Here is a 26,355-nt window from a genome sequence, read left to right as displayed (position 1 = left end):
AACACAAAAGACTGCAATGCATTCAAAGTCATCATTTATAAACCCAGATATAACTGATGTTCATCTGACAAGCTTAAATGAATTAAGCTTTCCATGCAGTCAAGGACAATCAAGATGTAAGATTTTTTTATTTCCCAGCATTTTATAATTATACATAACATAACTCTAGGGTGGTGGGCAGGGGAACAGCTACAAAAGCAAAGTGGAAAAATGTAACATTTTTACTACTGAAGGCAGGTTAGGGTTTGACACCTAGCAGGGAATCTCATTTTCCTTGCAGTGAGTTTGGAAGTCCTGAAAGATTTCTGAGTCCAGTGACATCAAGATTCTGAAACCCTACAGCTCACTCTGGCCTGTTTAACGAGCTAGATGCATTCATGGCAATCTTAGTCTACTCATGTGAATTGCATTTCCTACAATTTTGTAGCTTTAATACATTTACCAACAAAACCCCTTCCTCTACAACCACTGTCAGAGAACACTGATATGGAACTGACAGAGAAGACAATGTCCTGAGCCATACACTGCTCCTCTTGTCCTTTTTCAAGGACAAACATCACTCGACAGAGCATGGCATACTTTTTCAACACTGATTTTTGATGCAGCATTAAACTCTCTGAAGGTAGCTTCTACAAAACACTGTGCACAACAGAAGGCAATACCCTTCCAGAGCCTCCTCAAACTAACTCAGCCACTGACTGTTAGGCAGAACTCAGAGCTGACCCTGCTGCCCCTGGCAACTTAAAAAAGAAAACCCTATCTAATAGTAGGCTTCTTCACAGCCTATATCCTGCCCTACCTTTGCAAGAATCAGCTTTGAATAAAAACTGGCTTGTTTTGAGAAGGACATTAGGTCCTGTCCACAGCTCCTGTCCTGTCCACAAGCTCCTGTTTTCACTACCACTGTGTACTGATAACTTGGGTTAGGCGTTTCCCATGACAAACAGGCACAACACCTTCCATCAAAGCCCCAAACCAGCATTACACACCAAGTGTAACTTCATAATTCTGTAACTTCATGACTTCTGTAATCTTCAGAACTATTCTGCAGTTTTTAGCTATTTGGGGGATTTTTTTTCTCCCTTAAACCAGAAAAACTCCAACCCACCGCACACTTTGCATCAAAAAACTTTCAGCCAGCATCTCATGGAACTTTCCATCTATTACTACATCATACCTGAAAAGCCATTTCTGCTTCAGCTTTTTCTTTAAAAAGGAATTCTAGCTCAGCAAGGTGTACTCTGTGGATGTTATCCCTCTCCACTGCAAATCTTTGTTGCTCCTCTTGAAACTGCCACTGATCACTTTGAACTATTTTCTCAGTCCCTGATGCTTTCTGCTGATGTCTGTCATTCATTACTGTTGTTTACAAAAAAAAAAAAAAAAAGAGAAAAGGAAAAGAAAAAAATAAGCATGTCCAGAAAAAAAAAGGTATAATGAACATAAGTTCCTCTGTGTATTGTGATATCCTGTGAAACACTGGAATGGTAACACTTCCAGTTTCACTACAGAGAAACAATCACATTTTGTGTTCCTGTAGCATCTTTCACACAAGGACATAGAATTGCTTTGGAGATTTCTCAAAAGCATTGAAAAAATTAGATTTCAAAAAAGTAGATTTCAAATTTAAGCTCTTCTCCCTTTGGAAAGGAATAAAAATTCAACTCTTTCAAGTGAGACCTCTATAGCATAGGGAACTTAATAACTTAATTACATTTTTCTGTAACACTTGGCTAGCTTATTTCCAAATATTTATGAGATATTTCAGTCTGTATCAATTAATTTCAAGCTCAGTTTAAGTAACAATAGAGACAGCCACCTGCCACATGAAAATGATTCTAGGAGAACCTTAGGCAGCTTGGGCTAATGAGCAAAGGCTTAGCTTTTCTGGGGAAATTTACTGCTGCTCCAGAGATTGAAATCTTCAGCCCAATGGCTGCCCCAAGATAGGGAAATACTGGATCTACTTCTCTGTGAAAGCTTAAATGCCAAGGAAGAGTTCTTTTCTAAAAGCAGTTTTACTAGGAACTTTGCTTCATTTCACAAACTCAGTCAAAATATTTTGTATTATTTTTTTATGTTACTGAGTACAACTAGCTATGTTGGCATTTATGTGATCACCACTTTCTAAGAGATTTTTACTTCAAATTCATCCTACTCTTCTGCAATTTCTTCCTAGATGGAGAAGGGTGAGAAAACCAGAAGAGACATGTTGGGAAATCACGGAGAATTTGTGGACACAATGATGGAATAGACCTGTCAGATGCCAGGAAGTCAAACCTCAAGAAGAGCAGCAGAAAAATATCTTGGAGAAAATACTAATGAAAGGGCACAAGTGAGGTGCTCTGTCCAAGAAGTTAAGTTGAGGTTGTATCAAAAACACCACATGAGGTGAGCAAGGCTCTAAGGGATAAGGAAGAAGAAGCAGTAAGTTAAAAACTGAAAAAGAAATGAGAAGAACACTACAACTATTTGGCTTCTTTGACATTTGTCACAATAAAAACAAAACCAGGGAAAAACAAAACAACAAAGAACAAAACAAACAAAAAAAGCCAATCTAAAAAAAACAGTTTGAGAAATTTAAACCAACCAAGATTTCTGTAATTTGTGTGTTCTCCAAATGAATGAAAGTGCAGAATTCTTGTTATCTTTTTTTAAAAATCTGGCAGTTTAAATGCACTTTCAAGTTTCAGAGTCTCCTTCCATCCTTGTAAGCTTACAAACTCCAGGAGTCCTCCAGTCTTTTCAGTGAACACCAAAGATTCACAAATACATTTCCTGTACTGAATTTAAACAGTATTATATTTACTTAGGAAACAAAAGAAAAAAAAAAACCAAACTCCCCAGCTTTTAAGAGTGAGAAATCTCTCTCTGTTTGAGAAGGATTAAGAAAATTTGAGTTTCTGAATGCAAAGCTAGTAGGGGAAAAATATGTAGGTAAAACCCTTCCTTTCCACATACTACTGTCATAACCCATGTTATTTGTATAAAAACAAAACCAAAGATGACATGAAGAGGCCAGATATGAGCAACAAAAAGCCAGAAATATCTGAAAAGGTGAAAGAGAAAAGCAGCATGATGAGAACTCCTGGGGGAAAAGAAAAAGTTTTTGGAAAGAGCATAAACAAATAAAGAGGATTTGATTTTATTTTTTTCCCCCCTGAAAATAAAAAGGAAGAACGGCTGGATATAGTGATAAGCAGGAAGTGGAGAGGGACTCCTTAATTACAATTCTGTACCCACCGAAGGAAGGAATAACAGAAGGTAAGGAGCAAGAGAAAAAAAAAAGGCATTGATAGGCTTAGCAGGTTATATTTAATTGGTACGAGACAGCAAGGGTTTTGCAAACTCTTATGAGCTTATAGAAGCAGATGAGTAAGACATGGGAAAATAAGAAAATAAGAGACTTTCAAAAAATGCTGTAACTGTAAAACCTTGTGCAATCTCTGCTTTTTTAATGACATGGGACTGATGTATCCTCTGGCCTGTGGTTTTTGGTTTTTTTTTTGAAGATTATGTTGAAGTTCCATAACTTTGGTTTTTGCATCACACAGTTCATCCTCTGCAGAATACAGCTGTAAATTAGCTTCTTTTCTAGCAAATGTCATTTCAATCTCCAGATGTTGACAAAGAGCGTCTCCTTTCTCAAGTTCCAACCTTAATTGCATTATTTCTTTCTCCTAGCGAGACATCTAGAAAATAAATATTTCAGAAACTGCATTCATAGCTGCCATCTTATCCCATCTGATTTTGAAATACAGTCTTGAAACCACCCATTTTAGATACTTTTATTTTTGTTATGCAAACTGATCCTGTTCCTAGATCATTTTCATGTACCTTAAATGTACCTCTCTGTTTTTCCAAACATGCTCTGCCTTAAGAAAATAAAAGCTACAATTATATTCCACAGGCAATTTTATGGTAGCTGTATTTAGGAACCAGAAAAGCAGTTGAGTTGGGATTCTAGATTATCAGACACCTAGGAACTCAGTGTGTAAACACAAACTTCAGTCCAATGATGTTCAGCAGTCAAGCACAATGCTATTAAACACAACAAACAAAACAAAGAAAAGGCTTCAAAAAGGATTCTTATCTGGTGTAAGAAAGATAGTCTAGTCAGTGCTGCCAAAAACTGGACCCAGGAAATCACATTCAAGCCATTCGAACTCAAGAAGGTGGAAAGTAAACCATGAATCTCTTCAAAACATCTACAAAGCAGCAGCATCCTTGAGGGATGCTCCATTCACAGGAAATAATTTAAGCCCATTACAAAGGTTTTCCCTGATGCTCTCGTGGCTAACTAGTACCTAAATGAAGTAGCAGTGAGAAAAGACTCCATCAAAATTTTCTTTAGTTTGAATTTTATTACTGCTAAAAGTAACGATTCTGCTCTTAGCAGTTTGTTAGGGGCATCTGGTGTGGGTGCTCATTCATCTGTTTCCTACTAAACACAGCCAATAAACCAAGTTTGTTGTTCCCTATCCATTTATTTAAGGATTCCTGCTTCTTACAGAGTGACTTGCCCTTGTCATGATCCCATTGCTCCGTCAGTGGTGGGGTGATGCTGTAAAATGGACCCCTGGAATTCCTGGGATTAAAAGACTCAAACAAACAGACAAACAAACCACATCTTACCTTGAGAATTCCAAAGCTGAGGGTGCAAAATATTCTTCTGCATGATTTTACGGTTGTGTAGTGCTCAAGTTTCTTACACACACCTTCAACTATTGGCAATGACGCTAAAAGTGATATCAGTTTCTAGGGACAGGCATGAGATGTCTGTACAGTGCTACTTTGTTATTTTCCAACTACTGAATGTCATCTTGACTCACCTGATGAGAGGATTATTTCAAGGAAACAAATTGCATTTAAGGAAATAAATTACATTTATTCTAAGGGTAAAATAAAGCAAACAAAGAAAAAAACTCCTTACCTCTTGATTGTGTTGATTGTTTATTTCCAAATTTATTTTCTCCAGACTATGGAGTTTTCTTCTCAGATCTTCAACAGTGTCCATTTCCATTTGATTTAAATGCTGAGGCAATGGTAACTCTTGTAACCATTATTATTGAGCTGAAAAGTGTGTTTTGCAAAACATGAGCATTCCTTTGAAGTTTTAATGCTTCTTTGCTTCAATTACCCTATCATGGGTCCAGAGTTTTAAACCTTCACATAAGTAAAATGATTTTGTGCAGTTTTCATCTTACTATTGCTCTTTGAAGAAAGGATTATATAGAATTGCTTATTGTGCAAGATATGAGAGATGTGGCACCAGGAACTTAAGAGATCCACTTTGGATTAATAAAGTTGATTTAAGCATAACATATTAATTATTATTTTTCAGTATCTTTGTTTCCCATAATGAACTTCCATAATTTTTGATAATTAACTTCCAAGAGGCTTAGAAACGTAATTCCAATTATGTGAGTTAAAACAACTGCAAGCTTTTTGTCTCCACAAAAAGTCTCATTTTTTTAACATTAGTTACCATCTCGAAACCATCTCTGTCATGAAACAAATGCACAGATGTGGGAAAAAACCTCTCTTTTTACACTTTGTCTTCTGAGATACATACATTCAAACCACAGACATGCAACTGGTCACAGACACAACAGAATTTGAAGGTTTAGTCCTCCAAACTACCCTGTTTTATCATAATTTCCACTACTATTTTACTTAAAGCAAAATCTACTTGGCAATTAGCAGAATCAGCCCTCAAGCACCACAAACAATAACAAAAGAGTCAACACCAAGTTTCTATATATAAAGTGAAAAATTTATACATACAATATATAAATTTATATATATACACAGACAAATATGTATAGATACATATATATATATATATATGTTACATATATATATGTATGCATATACATATAAATAGTTACATGAAAAAAAATATTTATTAACCAGTTAAATAATTTAAAGTGAAATTATTATAACTTCAAACTGGAAAACTTTTCAGTTATTTCAGTTCTGGAAAATCAGTGTTCACATTATTTGATATGTTCGTTTTCACATTATTTTAGGTACATAAGACTGCAACAATTACTTTATCCAGACAAAAGTGCAAGAGTTTATGGGCAATAAATGTCAAATATACTGATAAAAGAAACATGATTAAATTAAGCCTAAAATTATATAATCATATAATATGATCATATAAACTTATATATCATATAATGCAGAAATGTAAATACTAAAATACCATACCTTTGTCTACATGAAGTATTTTTTACAGAAGTAGCACTGTACCGGCATTTAATTAATAGATTTTTCTAAATAAAAAGTCACCACTTTACCCCTAGGTTTGTGTACAGGCACAGTTACCATTTTTCATGACCAAAAATTTACCTGATGTCATATTTTTCTCTTTTTTTTTTTTTGGCTGGCCAAAGAGATACAAATACTATCAATAAGGGGATCTGTAACTTAGATTAAATCTTGCCTTTGAAGACATCTCTCTTAAAGGATGACATTTCAGTTTTTTAGCTGCAGACCATAAATATTTTATAATTGAATAAATAGTAAGTATATTCCCATTTTAAAAGAAGACAGACATCGTCTGTCAGATCAGAACAGCTCGATGTCATCAGAAATTGTTCCACAAGGTGCCGTGTTCTTAACCCATTTTATGTATTTAATAAATGTAGGAGATAATAATCATTAAAACCTGCAAGAAAACCACAAGGTCATGATTAGTTTTCAGAACTTACTACCAAAGCCATACCCAAAGCAAGCAACATGAATCAAAGAGCAAGAGATCAGCAACAATTAAAATCACTATTTTTAGTGTAACTCTGCTCCTGTAGTAAGAAGATTTGGAAATAAGTAGAACCTGAGCAGCTAGAGCATCTGTAATAAAATCTGAATAAAACCTTGTTTGTGGACATCGTGTAATAGGTTTGAGTGACCCTTTTTTCTCCCTTTCTGGGGAAAGACAGAAGAAATAAAGGCAAGTAATATTATTCAGAGATGATGAATGAAGTACCAGTCTCAGCTGAAAATAGCTAAAAGCCAGACAGCACCAAGGGGGAAAAATGAAACCCAAACTGAAAACTGGGGAAGACTTGGTCCAAGAAACAAAGGTTATGGAAAGGGGAACCATTTATTTGGTCTGTAGGCAGCAGGGGAGTCATTGACCTTATTTAAACTTGGTGAGATGAAATATTATTTTCATGGAGACCACACAGAATGGAAGCAAGAGAATAATGACTTTTTGTAAAAACCTTTAAGGCTTTCATTAAATTATATTGGTTTGTGTGGCAGTCAGAGCTAAAGAAATCTGTTTCTTTCAGCTCTCCTATGAAATTTCCACCAACAAAAAATCATAATGGAAAGACATTAAAACTTAGAGGAGAAACTAACTGTGCAATTAACTATTCTGCTTAACTGAATCTGTGGGGGGGCTGTGGGGGAGAATCAAAAAACAAAACCATACCATGCACAAATTATGTGATACCACAAGCATTAGCAAATTAAGGATGCCATGGAAATGAAAAACATGTATTAAAGCATTAAAACAGAGAACATAATATTAAGTACTGGCAAAAAAAAGCATTAGACACCTTTTTGAAATAGCATTTTATGCACAGCTTCTGAAGTCACGATGCAACTGGTGGAAACATAAAGATATATATCAGAAAACCCTAGTTTTTTTCTTAGTATAGAACAAAAAACCCCCAAAAAATCCAACAAAACAAAAACAAGAAAAAACAAGAAAAAACAAGAAAAAACCCCAAAAAACAAAAAAAAAAACCCCAAAAAATCCCCAAGAAAAACAAAAAAACAAAAAACAAGAAAAACCAAGAAAACCCAAGAAAAAACAAAAACAAAAACAAAAGCAACAAAAACAAACAAACAACAACAACATAAAAAAAAACACAAAAAAACCCCAAAATCAAAAAAAACCCCCAAACCAACGAAAACAAACAAATGAACAAAAAATCCCCCAGCCAATCAGTGTCTGAACTGTTGAACTATTACTTATGTTGCCCACTTCATTTTGGTTGTCTACTTATACATTTTCAAATAAAATGGAAAGTAGCCTTAAGAATTTTTGTTTCTGCAATACTTTCTTTAATTGTCACAGCATGGCCAGCAAATGCAATACTTTATGAAAGCTTCCTACTACCACTTCTAGGAGATTTTTCCTCCCATCTTCATAGAACAGCTAGAAGTGTTACAACCACAAAGCTGTCAGAAGATTCAGCCAAAGACAAAACCACACAAAGTCCCTAGAAGGTTTCAAAATATGCACAATTTGCAACCTAACAAAATTCAGAGAATGTTTTCTACTTCCATTTTCACAAATTAGGAGTTCATCAACCCTTGGTTTTGAGCTAAAACATGCTTTTTTTACCAACTACAGCTTTTAATAAGATACCATTTTTATTAAGACACCATTTTTAACAGGAATTTATGAGGTTTCAATAAAGCATGTGAGCAGGTGAAATAGTTCCTGATTTCTACATCGCAGAAGGTATTTGGTAGCTCAAAACCTAAATTCTCAGTTTTCACTTCACAAGTCCGCTGGTTACAGTCAGCATTGACCATTGCAGAAAAGCAACTTTTCACTAGCTTCAATTCCACAGCTGGCAGAAAATGCAGAGTAGTTTTGCAATTGAGAGAAATGTTCTTGCACTTACTACCTAGGAGTGTAATTTTGCTGAACTTCTGCAGCTAAGAGAGCAGCCTGCAGTCTGATTTTCTAACCAAACTCCATATTTGTGGAATTTTGCAGTTCCCATAGAACTGGCAGTTTTGTACAGACTAAAGAGAGACAAATTGTTTGTGCCAAAGATCAAACTCCTATCGAGTCATAAAACACGGGGGTCATGGTAAGACTTAAAGCCAACATCTACCAGCCCAATTAATGTGGAACACCCTCCTGTGCCTCCTGGGCAGTGTTCCTGCTTGCTGGCAGAAACTATCTCTACCTCCTGATGACTCTATGACACTTTGCATGTGTCACACCATATCTGGTTCTTCCTCTGCCTGAATTGTATCATTTCAGGCATCTAGAAAATAAATAAGCCACAAAAGCAGGAATTAAACTGCTAGGCCTTAAAAATCCAGAACTGGACCTCACCGGATAGGTTCCCTGGAAGCGATGTTGTCTGAAGGGGCTGAACTCATGGTTTCCAAACTGTGGTTTTCTTAACTCTATAAACTGTGGAGGATTAAGAACACAGTTAACCATACATACTTTTACTTGATGAGCTTCAAAGATTAGTCTCTTCTGTATCATTAAACTATCAAGGCCTCTAGCAGACACATGCTTTGCTTTATTTGTCAGCCTACTAAAATATTGATTTTTTTAACCACTCATACTACCATGTCACGTGAACAATTACCACAACTGCAATTTGACATCAGCTTTAGAAAATAGAATTGTACTGCTAGTCTTGTAGCAGGATATCCACTGTCAGAGTTTTCAGAAGACCAATAGAAAAATGTTATGTTTGCATAGATTGAGCTACATTCCTCCCAAGCAGATTACAAACTCTGCTTCTCTTCAAAAAAAATTTTAATGTTCTACACAGTTCTAATGGAGATAAATGGTACTATAAAAGGTACTGTGATTTTTTAAGTAGATCAGATATCCAAGGTTGCCTGCCTAATAGAACACTTGCTATGTTAAAGGCTGCTAAGTCTTTCACAAATTGCAAAGAATTTTTGCTTTAAGATGTAGCCCTGAAAACTAACAAATTAGTTTTTCATAACATCATTCTTTTTGTTATTGCAACTTACACCAAAAGCTCATAATGAACAGGGAAAAAAAAAATTCTAGTTTCATAACAGACTCAAAATGTTTTCTGTCACATCCACATCATTCTGAAGTTTTAAAACTTCTTTAAATTACTCTGAAGCCACATAGAGGAAAAGAAAAGCTAAATCTGAAGAGTGTCCCCTGAGAATGCTAAAGATTTTGAATATGCAATATTCCTCTGTTAATATATGTATTAATAGCTTACTAGCACACCAAGAGATAAATTCAAAAAATGGGCTATTTCAGTTAGGAAAAAAAAAAAAAATCCAGTGCTATGGAGCAGCTTGTGGGAGCTCCATAATTAACCAAAACAGCAGAGGAAGTTTTTGCCTGGGGAATTATGTTTGATGTGTCACTAAAAACTTGTGTCAGCTTCTTCTTGCAAACTTCTGAATATATGCTGAATACTTCACAATAGGCCACTGATTTAGATATGAGGAATAAATTCTCTTCAGTGAAGGTGGTGAGACCCTGGCACAGGGTGCCCAGAGCAGCTGTGGCTGCCCCATCCCTGGGGGTCTCCAAGATCAGGCTGGACAGGGCTTGGAGCAGCAACCTAGGACAGTGGAATGTATCCCTGCCCACGGCAGAGGGTGGAACAGGACGACATTGGAAGGTCCCACGACGTTTGAAGGTGATGGAGACCACTCATGGATAAACCCAACCGTGATCTTAAGGGGCACTAACTTAGAGCAGGCAAAAGCCCCGACTAGTAACAAATCCGCAGCGAACCTACAGAAACTCACCGGAGTGTCTGCAGCGCATTTCTGGAGCTGTCCCGATGGTGCTCGCCCTCCAGCATGACGAGCTGGGACTGCCGCAGGAACTCCAGGGACCAAGGCGGAGCCCTGGACAGGAATTCCGCAGCTGCCTGGATCCGTGGGGTGATGTCGCAGTTCCCCGAACGCAGCGCGGGGCTCCGCCGGGCTCCCTCCGCTCTCTGCCACCTCCCAGAAATGTCTAAAGGCTTAAAAAGGGTTCTCCAAGGTAAAATATAATGCAGGCGATCAAAAGGACCGACTGACACCACAGCCAGGCTGAGATGTGCGTGTCCTCAGGGCAGCACCCAGGTTATGGAGAGCAAACAGGCAGAAAGTTTTGAAGGTCTGTGGACAGAATTCAAATCAGAGGGCTCTCTGGACCACAGGAGCACATCTCCCTCCATGAGGAGGGACTTAGGGTTAGGGAAAGGTTCTTGTGTAACCTCTCAAGCAGAGAGATTTCGAGCCCCAGGTGTGTCAAACAACAACTGAATAAAACTCACTCTACAATATGCTGGGAAAGCGCTTTCTCCCTCTCCAAGCACTGCTGTACTTTCTGCAGCTCCGTTTTTAAGTTCCTGTTAAATTGTCTCTGTCTGCACACTCAGAGTGCAGATGATTTAACTATTTGCTGGCACCAGCGATGCTATCCTGAGCTTTTTTCAGGTTTTGTCCTACGGCACACATCTATCAGGATACCCAGGATATGGCCTTTAAGACTAAAGATTTTAATTGCAAGAGATAAAAGCTCCACAACATTCCACACACTCTCTGGGATAGCTCTCAAAACTTCATTTCTCATATGTGACCTGATCTCTGTAAATGGCTTTCAGCTGTGATTTTCTTCATTCTATGTCATGCAGTTATTTTAAAGATGTTGTGTCAAATGAAATAAGGCGGGGATGGAGGGTGTCTTGTGTGTTGTTTCATTTTTTCATAATTATTTCCAAGAGATTTTAGTGCACAAGGTTGTGATTTTAAAACAAACAAATAATAAAAGTAGAGAGTAAGACAACAAACTAACTCCATGGAGAAATCACACAAAAGTAAGGTTTAAGTTTGGAGATCTGAAATAAAGATTGAGTTATAAAATGCAGACTTTATCACAGTTGTCTTCTATTTCCTTTTGTGAAGAGAAGCTGTCAGGTCCAGTCCATGGCCATGCTCTCTGTGTTTTCTTTTAGAGTTTCATACAAGGCTTGGCTTTTATCTACTTCTTCACTGGGGTGCAATTCTAGTTTTTTGTTTGACTCCTGTAGCTGTTGCTCCTGTTCATTCAAAAGTGGTTGTACCTGATGCCTCCAATGTAACGCATTACTTAATTCTCCTACACTGTCAAACCTCTCGCAATGTGATGAATCTTTGCTGAAGCATATTTAATTGCTCTCACAGGCCCTGGGCTTTGTCAGCTTCTTTTTTTCATCTTACTGAAATTCCATTTGAATTCTGCAAGTTGTAGGTGTAGTGAGTGGTGTTCCGTCTGCTCTGCATGAAGCCTTCCTGCAAATTCAAATATTGCCTTCTGCAAGTATGATTTTCATACTGGACAGTCTGTCACACAACCCACGCTCCAGACAAGGACTCTTTCTCCAGATCAGTGGTGCACTTGTTGTGGGCTAGTGGAACTGAACTAGTGGAACATTTTTACATTCAGCTTGTCCATAATTTCTGAAAAGGAGTTTCTGGCTGCACCTAGTTTTAAATGTCCACAAAGCCAGGACTTTGGTTTGTTAGCAACATTCTGCTGCCCAGTCATGGAAGTGATTATTGCAGCATGGAAATTAACTAGGAAACCAGCTGAGTGCTTCAAAGCTCTCAATTTCTTCATTTTCACAAACTGGCAGATTATGCCTGTGTTTGGATACTCGTACACACACTTGAAATCCAGTGCCTCATTTTAAGCCCTTTTGTCCAGGTGGAAAGGGAGCAAGAAAACTGGGCTAAAACTTTAAGCCTTTTAGCTGCCAAAACTGCAATCACAGCTCCTCAGAACACATAAGCCAGGCCTTTGGTTCCCCTTTTCCTCATCCTTGTTTTGTCTTCTTTTCCTCATCAGCAGGGAGAGCATTCATTAGGCTCCTGATTTTCTGTTCCACTGATTTGTGGATGTTGACCTGGTCATGGAGGGAGTCTCTTTGGGAAGACATTAGCACACAGTAGAGAGGGCACAGCCATACCATGCTCCTTTTTGCCCACTCCTACTTGTTGCAGTCTCGAAATCCTTTCTATAATTGCCTGCTAATGTCCTGGAGGTTGCCTGAAGTTCATAAGTAAGAAGAATTAGAAGCTTATGGAAGTTTTCTATGCATGGAGAGAAATAAAAAATGCCACCATTAGGCAAAGGTGCAAATAAGGAAAAATAAAAAAAAAGCAACTGCCCAGCCACTGTTGCATACAAAATGTATGAGAATTTGTTTCCACAGCAAAACCCAGCTACTGAGGATTTGGAAAGCAACAGATCTGTTTGTGGCAGCTCACCATTTCTCTGGAGCCCAGCAATCACATGCCCTGACTATCACGGATATCCTTTAGAAGGAAAACATGCCAGAAAAAAAAAATTTCTTCCAGAGGCCACTCTGAATTCTGCAGGAATAATGATGGTTTGTTTTGTTCTGAGCCAGTTAGCCAATGGGAAGAGAAATCCTCATGAAAGCATGGTAGTTCTAAATTGGACAAATTAGGACTGATCCTAGGAAGCTGAGTTTTGAAGCATTCAGCAGTTTACTCTCCATCCATCAGCTCCTGAGGCACTGTGGTGGTTTGACAGGAAATGTGTTTTTTGGGATGCTGTGTTTTGGGCCAATGGATATTCAGGCTTTAATATTGGCATTTAACCTGGCCATTAGGACATGGACACGCCTCTGAGAACACAGGGTTAAAAGCAGAGCTCTCCCCTGGGAGGGTCCTCTTGGGTTTCCGGCAGGAAAGAGTTCGGGTCTCTCCCCTGGCCCAGCTGCTGGCTGGGCAGGGGGAGGGGAAAGCCATGTGGCCGAGAGAGGTAGGCCTGAGCCCCGGGGTGGAAGGGTGGAAGAGAGAGAGAGAGAGAGAGAGAGAGACACCGGGAGCCATCGGGGCAGCCCCCCCTGAGAGATACAGAGGGAGAGACAAAGAGAGCCGCTGCCTGAGACTGTAACCTTGAAACTGGATAAACATGGGCCTGTGCCGGCAGCACGGCTGGGACGGAGAAGAGGGGGGGTTCAGCCGGCCGCTTGTAGGAGCTTTTAACCCCTTTTTGGAGAATGAGAACTTTACAGAACATTGACCTTTCCTAGAAGATAGAGAAGAAGATGAGGAAAGAAATGGGCCAGTGTGAGAGAGGTCTGGGCGAGCGAAAGATAGTAGAAGAATAGAGAAGAATCCTAGTGGGAAGAGATGATGGAGTAGCTTTTGCTGGACTCTTTTTGTATAGCCATGGACAGAACCATGTTCCTTGTGATACAGAGACTGCATTCTAGGGGGAGGCAATGGCCTCAGAACCAAGAGGGTTCAGTGTTGATGCCCCTCGGCCCCAGGGGGTGAAAAAATATGGGGGGGACAGGTGTCCCAAAGGAGAGATGGACAGAACCATGTTCCTTGTGATACAGAGACTGCTCAGAGTTGATGCCCCTCGGCCCCAGGGGGTGAAAAATATGGGGGGGACAGGTGTCCCAAAGGAGAGATTGTGGGGACAGGTGTCCCAAAGGAGAGACTGTGCCTTTTTTGGATCGGGACAGAGCATCCTTAAAAAACAACCCTAGAAGCAGCTCTGGTCCGTGTTCAGTGGTGAGAGCACTGGACATGGAAAGGAAGAAGTCACGACGGCAGATGTACTCTGGGCGGTGCCACGAGTGACACAGAAACACACGAGGCTTCGACTGTGTTTCCAGGGGAAGCCCATGGTACAAGAAGGACTCCTCTCCTCTTGATGAACTGAGGATTGATTGTCTAAAAGGTGCTGCTGGACCGAGAGTTGGTGATTTGAGGAACAAATGTATTGTGTTGGAAATTTGGTGGGGGGAGGAGGAAATGCATTTGTGAGGTTTTCATTTTCCTCTGTGTGTTCCTTTTTATTTGTAGTTGTAGAGTAGTTAATAAAGTTCTGGTTTTTTTCCCTAAGTAGGAGCCTGCTTTGCTTATTCCTGGTCACATCTCACAGCAGAAACCAGGGAGAATGTATCTTCATGGGGGTACTGGCATTGTGCCAGTGTTACACCATGACATTTTTGGTTCCCTGACCGGGAATCGAATTTTGAGGGAATGATAAGATAAAGTTGTGAGTAAAGCTGTGAGATGGGACCAAAGAAGAATAAGAACAAAGCATGTATTGAGTTAAGGTAGATGCATAGTAAAAATCTGGCGATGAAGGTTTTCTTGTTTTGTAGAAGTGTTGAAGTGTTTTGTAATTTTGTTAATAATTTTAGAAAGTGTGTTCTCAGAGGCGAAGGGTGGAATGTGGTGGTTTGACAGGAAATGTGTTTTTTGGGATGCTGTGTTTTGGGCCAATGGATATTCAGGCATGTTAAACCATGACAGGCACGGACAGTGCAAAATGAGACAGAGGGGGAGAATTGGAACAGAGAGTTTGGAGATTTCAGTGTTGTTACACCAAGCAGAAAATGCTGGAGAGGTTTTAGCCTTAAATCCTGCTGCTGAGAGCAAAACCTCTTACTTAATAAGCCTGTTATTCTCTGTTGCTTTTGGGAATTAAACCTCTGTTGCAGCCAAGGATTTTAGAGACATTTAACCCTGACTTCAATTTCCCTGGTGCATGTGGGGAAAGGAGCTGTTTTCCTTGCTATAAATCATGCCCTGTGTGTTGTCATCACTGTCACAGGTGCTGGTAGAAGATACCTTCAGGTTTGATCTCATCAGCCAAATTTTCAGCTGCAAAAAAGCAGCTTAAACATCACTGAACACTGCTGAAATTCAAGATGCAGTTATTTTAAGGTGTAAGAAAATGGTATAAGTTTTTGTTAGAAAATAATTAATATCTCTCTGACTTGAGATATCTATCTCCTGTAGGATAAAAGCATAGCTTAAAAAAACATGAGTGTTTCTACTACATGACCTTCTGCTTTCTTGCTTTCCTTGTCCAGAGTCTCACACAGCTGATTTTATTTTGGGTGTAACCAGATGCTCATCCCTCTCCTTAGTCTTGTAGTTATGCTTTGAGCATCCCTGGGGAATAAGAGGCTCCACTTTGTTCCCCAAAATGTTCCACTTGGTGCTGCACATCCAAAGTGAGCCTGCTTTGGGGTGATGCCAGAACTCTCCAAAACTATCCAGGTCCATGCTTGGTGCATCAAAAGCCAGTCTCCAGCAGACCTGAATGAGGTCCCTGAGGATCAGCTATAGTGATTCCAAAGGGCTGGGATGAGGGCCTGAAAGACCACCCTGGGGCCACTGGAGAATCCCTCAGAGCAAATCTGCTTGGAGCTGCCAGGACTGAGCCTTGCAGCTGACACAGGGACTCAGAGCAGCTGGAGCACAGCCCGGGGAAACGCTGCAACTGCAATCTTCCTCTGCAGCAAGAAGGACAACTTCTGTCTCTCCTCAGCTGCCATCCCTCTGACATCAGCACTGCTGCCCTCTACCTGAGCAGAAAAATAATGAAAAATTTTCCTCAACAAACCATCCCTTGTAAAAGTGGGCAAGATCATTCTGATGACTCATTTGGTCTCCAGGCCGCGAAATATACTGGGAGCTGTCTGTGCCAGGGCTGCAGGAAGGACACTGACCTCCTGCCACAGTTACAGAAGCTGCTGAATGGTTACAGAATTACCCCAACATCTTCAGCAAACTCCCAGAAATTCTTGACCATGGCTCTGCCTGGGTCAATCCCCATTCAGTGTCACTACCAACCATCTGAGTCCATCAATATTCCCTGCCTCCCACAGCTTTCAGCAGGAAAATTGAGTGAAGCTGGCCTGATCTGTGTTCACAACTGGGCCTCACTCTCTGGTCACACTCCTGGCTTGAGTCCTCCCCCAGCAGGACCTATGCTGGACAAGAGAGCAAAGCAGAAAAGTCAGAGATGCAGATGGGGAAGAAAAGCCTCAAACTGACATTTGGAATAAGCACTCACTCAATAAGAAAATGGATTACATGCTCACAGCTCCACATTTCTGCAGGTGCAAAGAGCAGGAGGGATTGTGCTCACCCAGCTCATCATCAGGCTCGGAGCTCCATCTCGTGGGTGCTGGCCACCAGCAGCACTGGCCACTGGCCAGGGGGCCTGGAGGCCACCAAATCTCTTGGGGATACGGGCTCTCAAAGCCATGGACACGCTTTCTGGTAACCTTTGAGTTAGTACTTTTTAATGACGTCCACCTTGCATTTCTCAGCATTGAATCTCTCTTATATCCACATCAGAGTCACTGATGGACAAAGCTGCATGTCTGGCAGGGCTGTCTGTGAGCTCCTCCTGCTCTGCCATGGCTCAGGGCTGCTTTGTCTCAGCAGTAGTGAATGGGAAAACATTTGTCATCTTTGAGCTGAGACGTTGCTCTGATCCTTCCAGAGGCACCAGGTCAGACTCAGACCTTCCCAAGATGTGCATTTGCCGGATGTCAGGTAACTGCATTGGACAGGGAAGCAGGGAAGAAAGGGGCTGGACTGAGAGCTTGTGAATGTTGTTGCATGGCTGAGAAGGAAAAGCTTCTTGAGTTCAGCTGTGAATGGACAGGGAATGCTTTGCTTAAAGCAAGATTTCCTAAAGAAGAGGGAATGAAAATGTCATGTCATCCCTGAGTAAGGATGAAAAGGTGTGAGCCTGTGTTGGCCACATTTGTGTGCTTGTTTTCCTGGAATAATCCCTGGTGCAGGGACATTTGTGGTGAGAAGTGGAAGCTTGGTAGGTTCTAAGAGGCTTTGTTTGATGGGAAAGAAGAGAAGAGTGTTTGGAGAAGGGGCACTGAAGGCCAAGTGTCCCGTGCAGGGAGGGGCATGCCAGAAGTGCCTCTGTTGCAGCAGCAGATGCGGGCTGTGCCTCTTTTGGCTGGGAAGGCCAAGGCAAAGCAAGGGCTGGGCTGCAGCTGCTGCTGCTGTGTGAGCCCTGCCGTGCGTGTAGGCGCTCCCAGAGCCGTGGCTGGGGCTGGGCTGGAGCTGCACTTTCTTGTCCTCTCAGGAAGCTGCTGCCTGCAGTCCAGTTTCCATCTGGGAAATCCTCAGCTGGGCAAACTGGCCAGTCTTGCTGTCCATGTTGCAGAGCTCAGTCCCCTTGCTCTTGGGCATCTCTGTGGGAAGAGATGTGTGTTCCCATGCTGTCCCTGCCAAGCTGCAGCCTGGATGAGACTGCTGTGCTCAGGGCTGTGGAGGGAGGAGCACATCCCTGTGCCAGGAGCTGGCAGGACTCCTTCCTTCGCAGCCATTCCATGTGTTCAGTGTCACCCCCATATTCAACCCTGTCAGCTTTGACAGCTTTTGGACTGTGTTTGAGAAGTCAAATCTTTTTGACTGTTGAAGGCCTTTGGGGCCCAGAGTTCTTGTTAGGAACAAGGGATTAAGTGTGTGAGCCATGGAGGTGTTGGACCAGGTGTTTTGTGTAAGTGGTGAGAAGGGTTTCTTCCTTTCTGTTTCTCTTTCAAGGGGAATATTACTGTTGGCCCTGAGTCTTCAGGAGGGGAGCCTGTGGACAGAGCTGCAGCAGAGGGAGCTTTGGCTGGCACCGAGAGCTGCAGGAACAATTCCCAGGAGCCCGAGGAGCTTGGTAAGGACAGAGCCCCCAGTGGTTTAGAGAGGTGTGAGATGGCTGCTCTGAGCCTGCCTCTGGCAGCAAGGGAGATGAGAAGAGTTGAGTTCCTGTCTGCAGGCTTGGTGCTTCCTGGTGCCTTGAGTTCAAATCCTGCACGGGCACAACCTGCCTGAGCCCTGCCCTCCACGCTTCTCCAGAGGCTCTGACACCGAATCCTCTGCTGGGGCAAGAGAGCAGGGAATAAACCTGACCTTGTGGGACTTGTGTCACCAATTCGGGTGTCCCAGTTTTGTGCTGATGTCCATGGATAAGTTTGCTGCAGGGTGTCAGTGCTCTGGAGGCAACACTGAGTGACTCTTGAAGCAAGAGAGGAAAAGCCCAGCAAAAAGTCAGTGTAGAAGGCTGAGGTTTTTGTCTCCAAGCATTAAATCAATGTAGTACCACAGTCTGCTGATAGGTGTAGTGAGATACATTAAAAATACAAGGAGCAGAAGCTCTGAGGCAAAGGAAATCATCAGTCGCAAATCCAGTAGCTCAAGGAAAAACTGAAATTACCCCCTTAAATTAGCGAGAACTAAAGGAGAGAGAGAGCACTTTGGATCTGCATTCTTGAGCAAAGCTGGTGCAGCCTGCAGGCCTGGTAGGGAGCTCTTTCCCTCTGGGATGACCCAGAGCTGCTGGTTGTTTTGGAGGAGCTGCTGCTCACTGCAGAGGGCAGGCTGTAGATGGCAGGGAACGGTGCTGGTTCATAACTCACCTCCCAGCACCTTCAGCTTCAGCCATTTCAGTGAGGACTGAGGTCTCTCTGTCAGCACAGAGAAAGAACCAGGCTGGGCTTCTTTGTGGCAGCTGGCACTGTCTGTGTTTCAAGTTCTCGTGGGGGCCCTTTGCACTGTGAGGGCTTTCAGTGTATTGGGATACTTCAAAACTTCAGAAGTTGTAAACACTCTGAAGGAGTCTAGCTCATTGAAGAGCAGGCTTCAAACTGCCAAGTGGGAGTCTGCCTTTCTGGCCATCTTTTACAGACTTTGATAGAAGGACAGTTACCTCCCAAGGGAAAGATGCACAGAGGCCAATATTGACCCAATGTTCCCTTTGCTTCCCAGATTTCCACCTGATTTGCCTTGCCAGGAGGGCTATCCTGCGTGGGAAGAAGGATTAGAGGGGGAGCCTGTGACCATCAGGCAGGTGGAATCCCTTAGTGTATACATAGATTTATAGATTTCTACAATTCTATTTCTATATCCATATAGTTACATTTATAGATTTATAGAGGTGTGTTTATGTGTGCATGTATATCCAGCTATACCGTAAATTGATCTATATTGTTATAGATGGGATAGAATTAGTTACATTTCTAGATTTTGAGATTTACATTTATATATTTATAGAGTTACATTTAGATGCCTACATTTAGACCCTTACATTTAGACCCTTACATTTAGATGCTTTGATATAGATTTAGAAATGTGTGTAGTTATTTAGTTAGAGGTATGTGGAATTTTAGATGCATAGATTGAGCTGTGTAGGCCTGGGGTGCATTTTCAGCTCTTTCCCCCCTCGGCTGCCTTTTTCACCTCTTGCTTTTCCCCTGTGCCCCCTGTGTCCCCTGTCCCTGTGCTGGGTCCCAGCTGGCGGCCGGGCCGGGCAGAGCAGCACTTCCAGCCCCAGCTGTCCCTGGAGCGGTGGGAGCTGCCGCTGGCCCCAGGGACTGTCCCCTGAGGAGCTGCTGAAGGACGGTGAGACAGAGGGGGCTGAGGGTGCTGAGGGCAGTGGCGCCGAAGGGACGGTGACCCTGAGCTGCTGCTGGGGCTGAGGGCTGTGGGGCAGCCGAGGGCCATGGTGGCACTGAGGTGACAGGGAAGTGGCACAGGCTGCGGGGCTGGCGGGTCTCAGGGGACGGGATGGGTAAGAAGGAACTGAGGGGGGTGAGAGGACTGTGAGGGGCTGAAGAAACTGAAGGGGGCTGGGGCTTCACCGAGAGCATGGCGGGACTGAGGGGATGGAGGGGGCCAGCAGGGAGGACAGAGAAGTCTGGGACTGCAGCTGTGCCAGGCCTTGGAAGCAATTCCAGAGCCTCCACTTTGGCCACAGCTACAAGGAAGATCTTGAGGACAGCCGGAGACTGACGGGAGCCAGCAGGGAGGAGCTGAAGGCCGGCAGCAAGAGCAGTGAACGGGGACCTGCTGCTGCCAGCCTGGAGAGAGCCCGGCTGAGGCCACAGGCCCGGGGAGGCAGGCTGGGGCTGAGGCTGGCGTGGGCTGTGGCCGTGGGCACTGCCCGGCGGGGCAGGAGCAGGCCCTGCCTGTGCTGGGGCTGCTCAGCGCAGCTGCCCTGGCTGGCACAGGGGCAGTCCTTGTGTAATGGGTTAATTTCTCAAGTTTGTTCATCAAGTCTATTAAAAAAAAAAAAAGGGAAGCTGATGAAAAACCAAAAGATAAATATAATGGGCTAATATGTTGCAAAATGTCATAAGGCTAATATGTTGCAAAAGCTAACATGTCGAAAAGCTGAATATGCAATATGCATGCAGCCACACGCCTATATATGGTAAAGACTATTGCAGGGTCATCAAAACTCTGAGAGAGGGGACGGGAGCCTTCCTCCAAACGACCACCAAAAGGCAGAAAAAGACCCCCTAGCAACTATTGGCGCAGACGCAGATAACACCGGAAAATACGCAACCAGGACAGATCAGAGAGAGGCCTGAACCGCCAGGTGGGTGCGAGCCGTTGGTGGAGCGGAGACTGCCCGGCTGCACCCAGCGCTGTAATTTGCCTATTATCGCTTGCTCTGCCAATTAATAAATTACATTTCATTTGGACTCACTTTTGTTGGTGATTGGTTCCTCACCACAAATTATAACAAATTGGTGCCGTGACTTGGATTGGGAGAATTCTTGGAGAAGAGAACCTGCCGGGGAGACGCCCCACCTCACGGTGGCCCCGGGGTTGCCATTCTCCAAGACCCCCGACCGATGAACCCAAAACTCGATAATAGGCAAATTGGAGGCCAGCAACCCCATAATCTTTGTGCATGAAGTCCAGACAAAGATGCGTGGTTCTTCGGGTGAGTATCAGAGGGGATAGCGTACAGTTGGGGTTGGGATCCCGGAGTGTGGTGCGTGAGACATCCTCTGGACAAGTGAGTGCGGCCCCCATATAGTGCGGTTCCCAGGTATCCGTGAGGGACTGGGCCACGAACAGGGGGAGCGAGAGAGTGTGTAAAAGAAGGCACTCTGGAGGATGGGACAAGGGAAGAACAAGCCCTCTGATCCTATAGGAAAAGGAATTAGTATCAAGCTTCCCCCAATACCTCCAGATAGCCCTTTATGTTTGATGACCAAGTTCTGGGATGCTTATCCCTCCAGAAAAGGGAAGGACCGGGCTAAGATGATCCATTATTGGATCATGGAGGCTTGTGGAGGGAAACAGATCAGGGCAGGTAGCCTTTACTGGCCCGTGTTTGGAGCATTTGAGGATTGGATTTGTCAGGCTCTGAACACATATGTTAATTCAAAGGAACCATTTAGTGTGGAAGAAAGTGAATATGCAGCCCTGTGGATCGTTGGTGAGACTAGTTCTTCCCTATTTGTATTAAAATCTAGAAAGAAGAAAAGGAGACCAGGGGATACTTGGGAAGCGCCTGATCCATCTCCCCCACCTTATTTACCCCCTCCACAAATTCCCAATGCACCCCCTCCTCCTCTTCCTCGTCCCCCGTCACCACCTCCCGTACCCCCTATTCAAGAAATAGACAATTTCAAGTCAGAACCTGATCCCCTCCAGGAACACAGGAGAATAACTAGAAGTCAGTCTCGGCAAGAGGCAGGCGAGGCCCCTCTACTTCCATTAAGGGAACTAGGAATGGGCATGATTCCAAACCCTAATGCAGGACAACCAGGTCAGCCTGCTCAAATTCCAGGGGTAGGATATGTGATGGCTCCTTTGAATTCAGGGAACGTCAGGGAATTTAAGAAAGAAATGGGGCACCTCTTGGAAGACCTGCTGGGGGTAGAAGAAAGGGTGGATCAATTTTTGGGACCCAATATATATACCTGGGATGAATTACAATCTATATTAGGAATTCTGTTCACACTTGATGAACGGGGAATGATAAGAGCTGCTGGGATGAGAGTTTGGGACCGGGATCATCAACAGGGGCCACAGGGGGACGTGAAATGGCCACTCCAGCGTCTCAACTGGGACAATCAAAATCCTGAACATAGAATCCATATGAGTGATTTAAGGGCGATTGTCATTCAAGGGATAAAGGAATCCATCCCTCGAGGGAGGAATGTAAGTAAAGCATTTAGTGAACAACAAAAGAAGGATGAGGATCCCACTGAATGGCTGGAGCGATTACGAAAATGTTTCCGGCTATATTCAGGAGTAGATCCCGATTCAGAAGTTGGGCAAGCCTTACTGAAAACGAAATTTGTAGCCAAGGCGTGGATTGTTATTAGAAGAAAGTTGGAGAAAATGGAGAATTGGCAGGACAGAGGCTTAGATGAGTTGTTAAGGGAGGCTGAGAAGGTATGTATTAGAAGAGAAGATGAAAGTCACAGAAAGCAGATGAGGATAATGGTAGCAGCAGTACAAGAAGGTCAAAAGGGGGGACAAATGAGACAGAGAGTGCCCGGTATGCAAAAGAGAGATCCAGAAGAAGAAAAGGGGGGGCGGGGTTGTTTGTTATTATTGTGGGAAGAAAGGACACATGCGACGGGAATGTTGAAAAAGGCAAATGGATGAGAGACAGTTTTAGGACTAGGGGTGTCAGGGGCTCTATTTGCCCCAGGGACTTACAGAATCCCCTAATCTGTTTGGTCAAGCATTAGAACAGATCTTGCAGGAATATCACCCCGAGGAAGGGACCATCTTAATTCAATATGTGGACGATTTGCTGATAGCGGGAGAAGAGGAAGAATCAGTTAGAAGGGGCAGTATAAAGTTACTAAACTTTCTCAGTCTTAAAGGGCTACAAGTTTCTAAATCTAAATTGCAGTTTGTAGCAAAAGAGGTAAAATATTTAGGACACAGGCTGACCGAGGGAACCAAGAAGTTGGATCCTGGTAGGGTCCAAGGTATACTCTCCCTTGCCGCCCCAAGGAGTAAAAGGCAAGTTAGACAACTCTTGGGGCTCTTTGGATATTGCAGGCAGTGGATTGAAAACTTTAGAGGAAAACAAATTCCTGTATGATAAGCTCACAAAGGAAGGTCTGGTTAAGTGGTCTAAGGAAGATGAGGAACGACTGGATGCACTGAAGACGGAGCTGGTAAACGCTCCGGTCCTCAGCCTCCCCGACCTTAGAAAGCCTTTTTACCTGTTCGCCAGTATAGATGAAGGTACTGCATATGGAGTACTGGCACAGAATTGGGCAGGGAGCAAGAAGCCTGTGGCATATCTTTCCAAATTACTGGAGCCCGTTAGTCGGGGATGGCCAACTTGTCTCCAAGTAATAGTGGCAGCAGTGCTGTTGGTAGAAGAAGCCAGCAAGGTTACCTTTGGAGCAGAGCTACACATACTATCTCCACATAATATTAGAGGAGTTTTACAACAAAAGGCTGAAAAGTGGATCACAGATCCTGAAATATGAAGGGATATTGATAGCATCCCCAAAATTACAACTAGGTACTACGTCCCTTCAGAACCCAGCCCAGTTCCTTTATGGGGAACCTGAAGAAGAACTCACTCACGACTGTCTACAAAACATTGAGGAACAAACCAAAATCTGCCCTGACCTAGAGGAAGAGGAGCTAGAAACAGGAGATAGGCTGTTCGTGGATGGGTCCTCCCGAGTAGTAGAGGGAAAGAGAAGGTCAGGGTATGCAATAGTGGATGGTAAGACCTCTTTGGTGGTAGAATCAGGACCCTTGAGCCCTAGTTGGTCGGCCCAGGCATGCGAACTCTACGCTGTCCCACGAGCCTTGGAACAGCTCAAGGGCAGAGCTGGAACTATCTATACAGATTCCAAATATGCATTCGGCATCGGGCACACTTTTGGAAAGATTTCTTTTGGGAAGAAAGGGATTAATTAATTCCCAAGGCAAGGGGTTAATTCATGAGGAACTAATTTGAAGAATACTTAAAGCTATAAGAGGCCCTACAGAGATAGCGGTTGTACATGTTAAGGGTCACCAGGCAGGAATTGGGGCCACTACCAGGGGAAACAATTTAGCGGATCAGGAAGCTAAACAAGCAGCTTTGATGGTACTCCAGGAAGCGGATAGTAATACTGTAAATGCTAGAGAAAATTGTACTACTTGTGGTAGAGATTTGGAGGAGGCCCCCTGTTATGCTTGCTGGAAGACATTTGGGACCGAGGCTATCAGGTGTTCTTGTGACAACCCAGAGAAAATCCATTGTTGGTTTCATGGCCCAAAATACATTCTAACTTTCTCTGCAAAGGAACAGGAGAAGTTAATGCAGATGGGATTACGAGAAAAAGAGGGGAGTTGGTTGTTACAAGATGGGAGGGAGATGGTCCCAAAGGCCTTAGCCTTAAGAATCCTCCAGGCAATTCACGTGAAAACCCATTAGGGCACACAAGCATTAATTGATCAGTTTGCTATAAAATACATGGGTATTGGGTTACATCATTCAGCAAAGCAGGTCACTCACGGGTGCCTCACCTGTCAGAAGGTTAACAAACAGCACCAGAAATCCCGGATAATGGGAGGAAGGGAGTTGGCCCATAGACTGTTCTCCCATGTACAGATAGATTTTATAGAATTATCTAAAGTTGGGCGATATAAATATCTATTGGTCCTGGTAGATCACCTGACCCACTTTGTGGATGCCTTTCCCACTGCTCGGGCAACAACTCATGTGGTGGTTAAAGCAATACTTGAAGAAATCATCCCCAGATATGGGTTAATAGAAGTAACAGACTCTGACAGAGGCCCCCATTTTGCTTCTAAGGTAGCAAAGGAAGTTTTTACTGCTTTGGGAACACAGTGGCAATATCACACTCCATGGCACCCTCAGAGTTCGGGCAGAGTAGAGAGAATGAATGGAGAAATAAAGAAGCAATTAACCAAATTTATGATAGAAACAAAAATGTCCTCGCTCAAATGTTTACTGCTGGCTCTACTAAACATCCGTACTCAACCACGGACAGACGTGGGAATTTCCCCATTTGAGATGCTATACGGAATGCCATATGACATGGAGGCACCGGTAGATCATCCACACCTAGAGAATATACAGATAAACCAATATCTGACCCAATTGATGAATAGGCGAAGGGAGCTCCGTGATAAAGGATTACTGGTACAGAGACCTCCCTTAGATGTCGCCATCCACCAAATCAAACCTGGGGATAGAGTATTGATTAAGACTTGGAAAGAAGCCTCCTTGACACCTCGTTGGGAAGGCCCGTATGTGGTATTGCTTACTGCAGAAACTGCCATCCGAACAGCTGAGAAGGGATGGACACGTGCTAGTCGAGTGAAGGGACCAGTCGAACCTGAACGCACATGGAAAGTGGCAAGCCAATCCGAGAACCTAAAGGTTAAGCTTAAAAGAGACCAGTAATGACAAATAATTAACCCCAGGAAACATTACCATCAGAACACTCCTCACCTAGATCAAGTGGACTTTTTGGTTCTTCCCAGCAGGGACTGCGAAGGAGAAACCAGCGTGGTGGATATGTTGGGACAAATTTTGGCCAATTTGGCTTGGCACATCTACTATACTGCCTTTTCAGTTACTGCATGGACTTTGAACATTAGGAAAATGTATTTTGAAAATTTTAAAGAAAACGATTGTATAGATAAATGGAGCTGCCGATGTGGCAACCTGCCCAACTTGATACTGAGTTATGTCCGGAGGTGCGTAAAAGGGACGAGTTTCATTGGAACCTCCTGGAAGATAAATCCTCCAATGGTGTATAGATATACTGTCCTTAGAGCCTAAAGCAGTAACTTTTCAAGACATAGAATCAGCCTACTCTTTGCAGAAAAATTTCAAACATTTAAATGTTTAAGATGTACTAAATGTACCTTTTGTATCCCTTGGGTGTTGCTTGAATGTGGTAAATGTAAAGCACTGAAATGGATTTATGCTAGAGGCCTATTTTATGATTTATGTGCAGAATGTTATCATGAACATCGGAGAAATTCTAATTGGAAAAGACAATTGGAAGC

General features: G+C 42.9%; 1 pseudogene; it reads right to left on the bottom strand.

Annotated features, from left to right (window-relative positions):
• Positions 1-12,027, bottom strand: part of LOC136569485 (coiled-coil domain-containing protein 171-like) — a 30,020-nt pseudogene extending 17,993 nt beyond the window's left edge.
• Between the last annotated feature and the right edge of the window lie 14,328 nt (positions 12,028-26,355).

The sequence above is a fragment of the Molothrus aeneus genome (assembly GCF_037042795.1).
Source record: "Molothrus aeneus isolate 106 chromosome Z unlocalized genomic scaffold, BPBGC_Maene_1.0 scaffold_33, whole genome shotgun sequence".
NCBI classification, from domain to species: Eukaryota; Metazoa; Chordata; class Aves; order Passeriformes; family Icteridae; genus Molothrus; species Molothrus aeneus.
The sequence above is the reverse complement of the archived record's forward strand: the minus strand, read 5'-3'. Positions and strand labels throughout refer to the sequence as shown.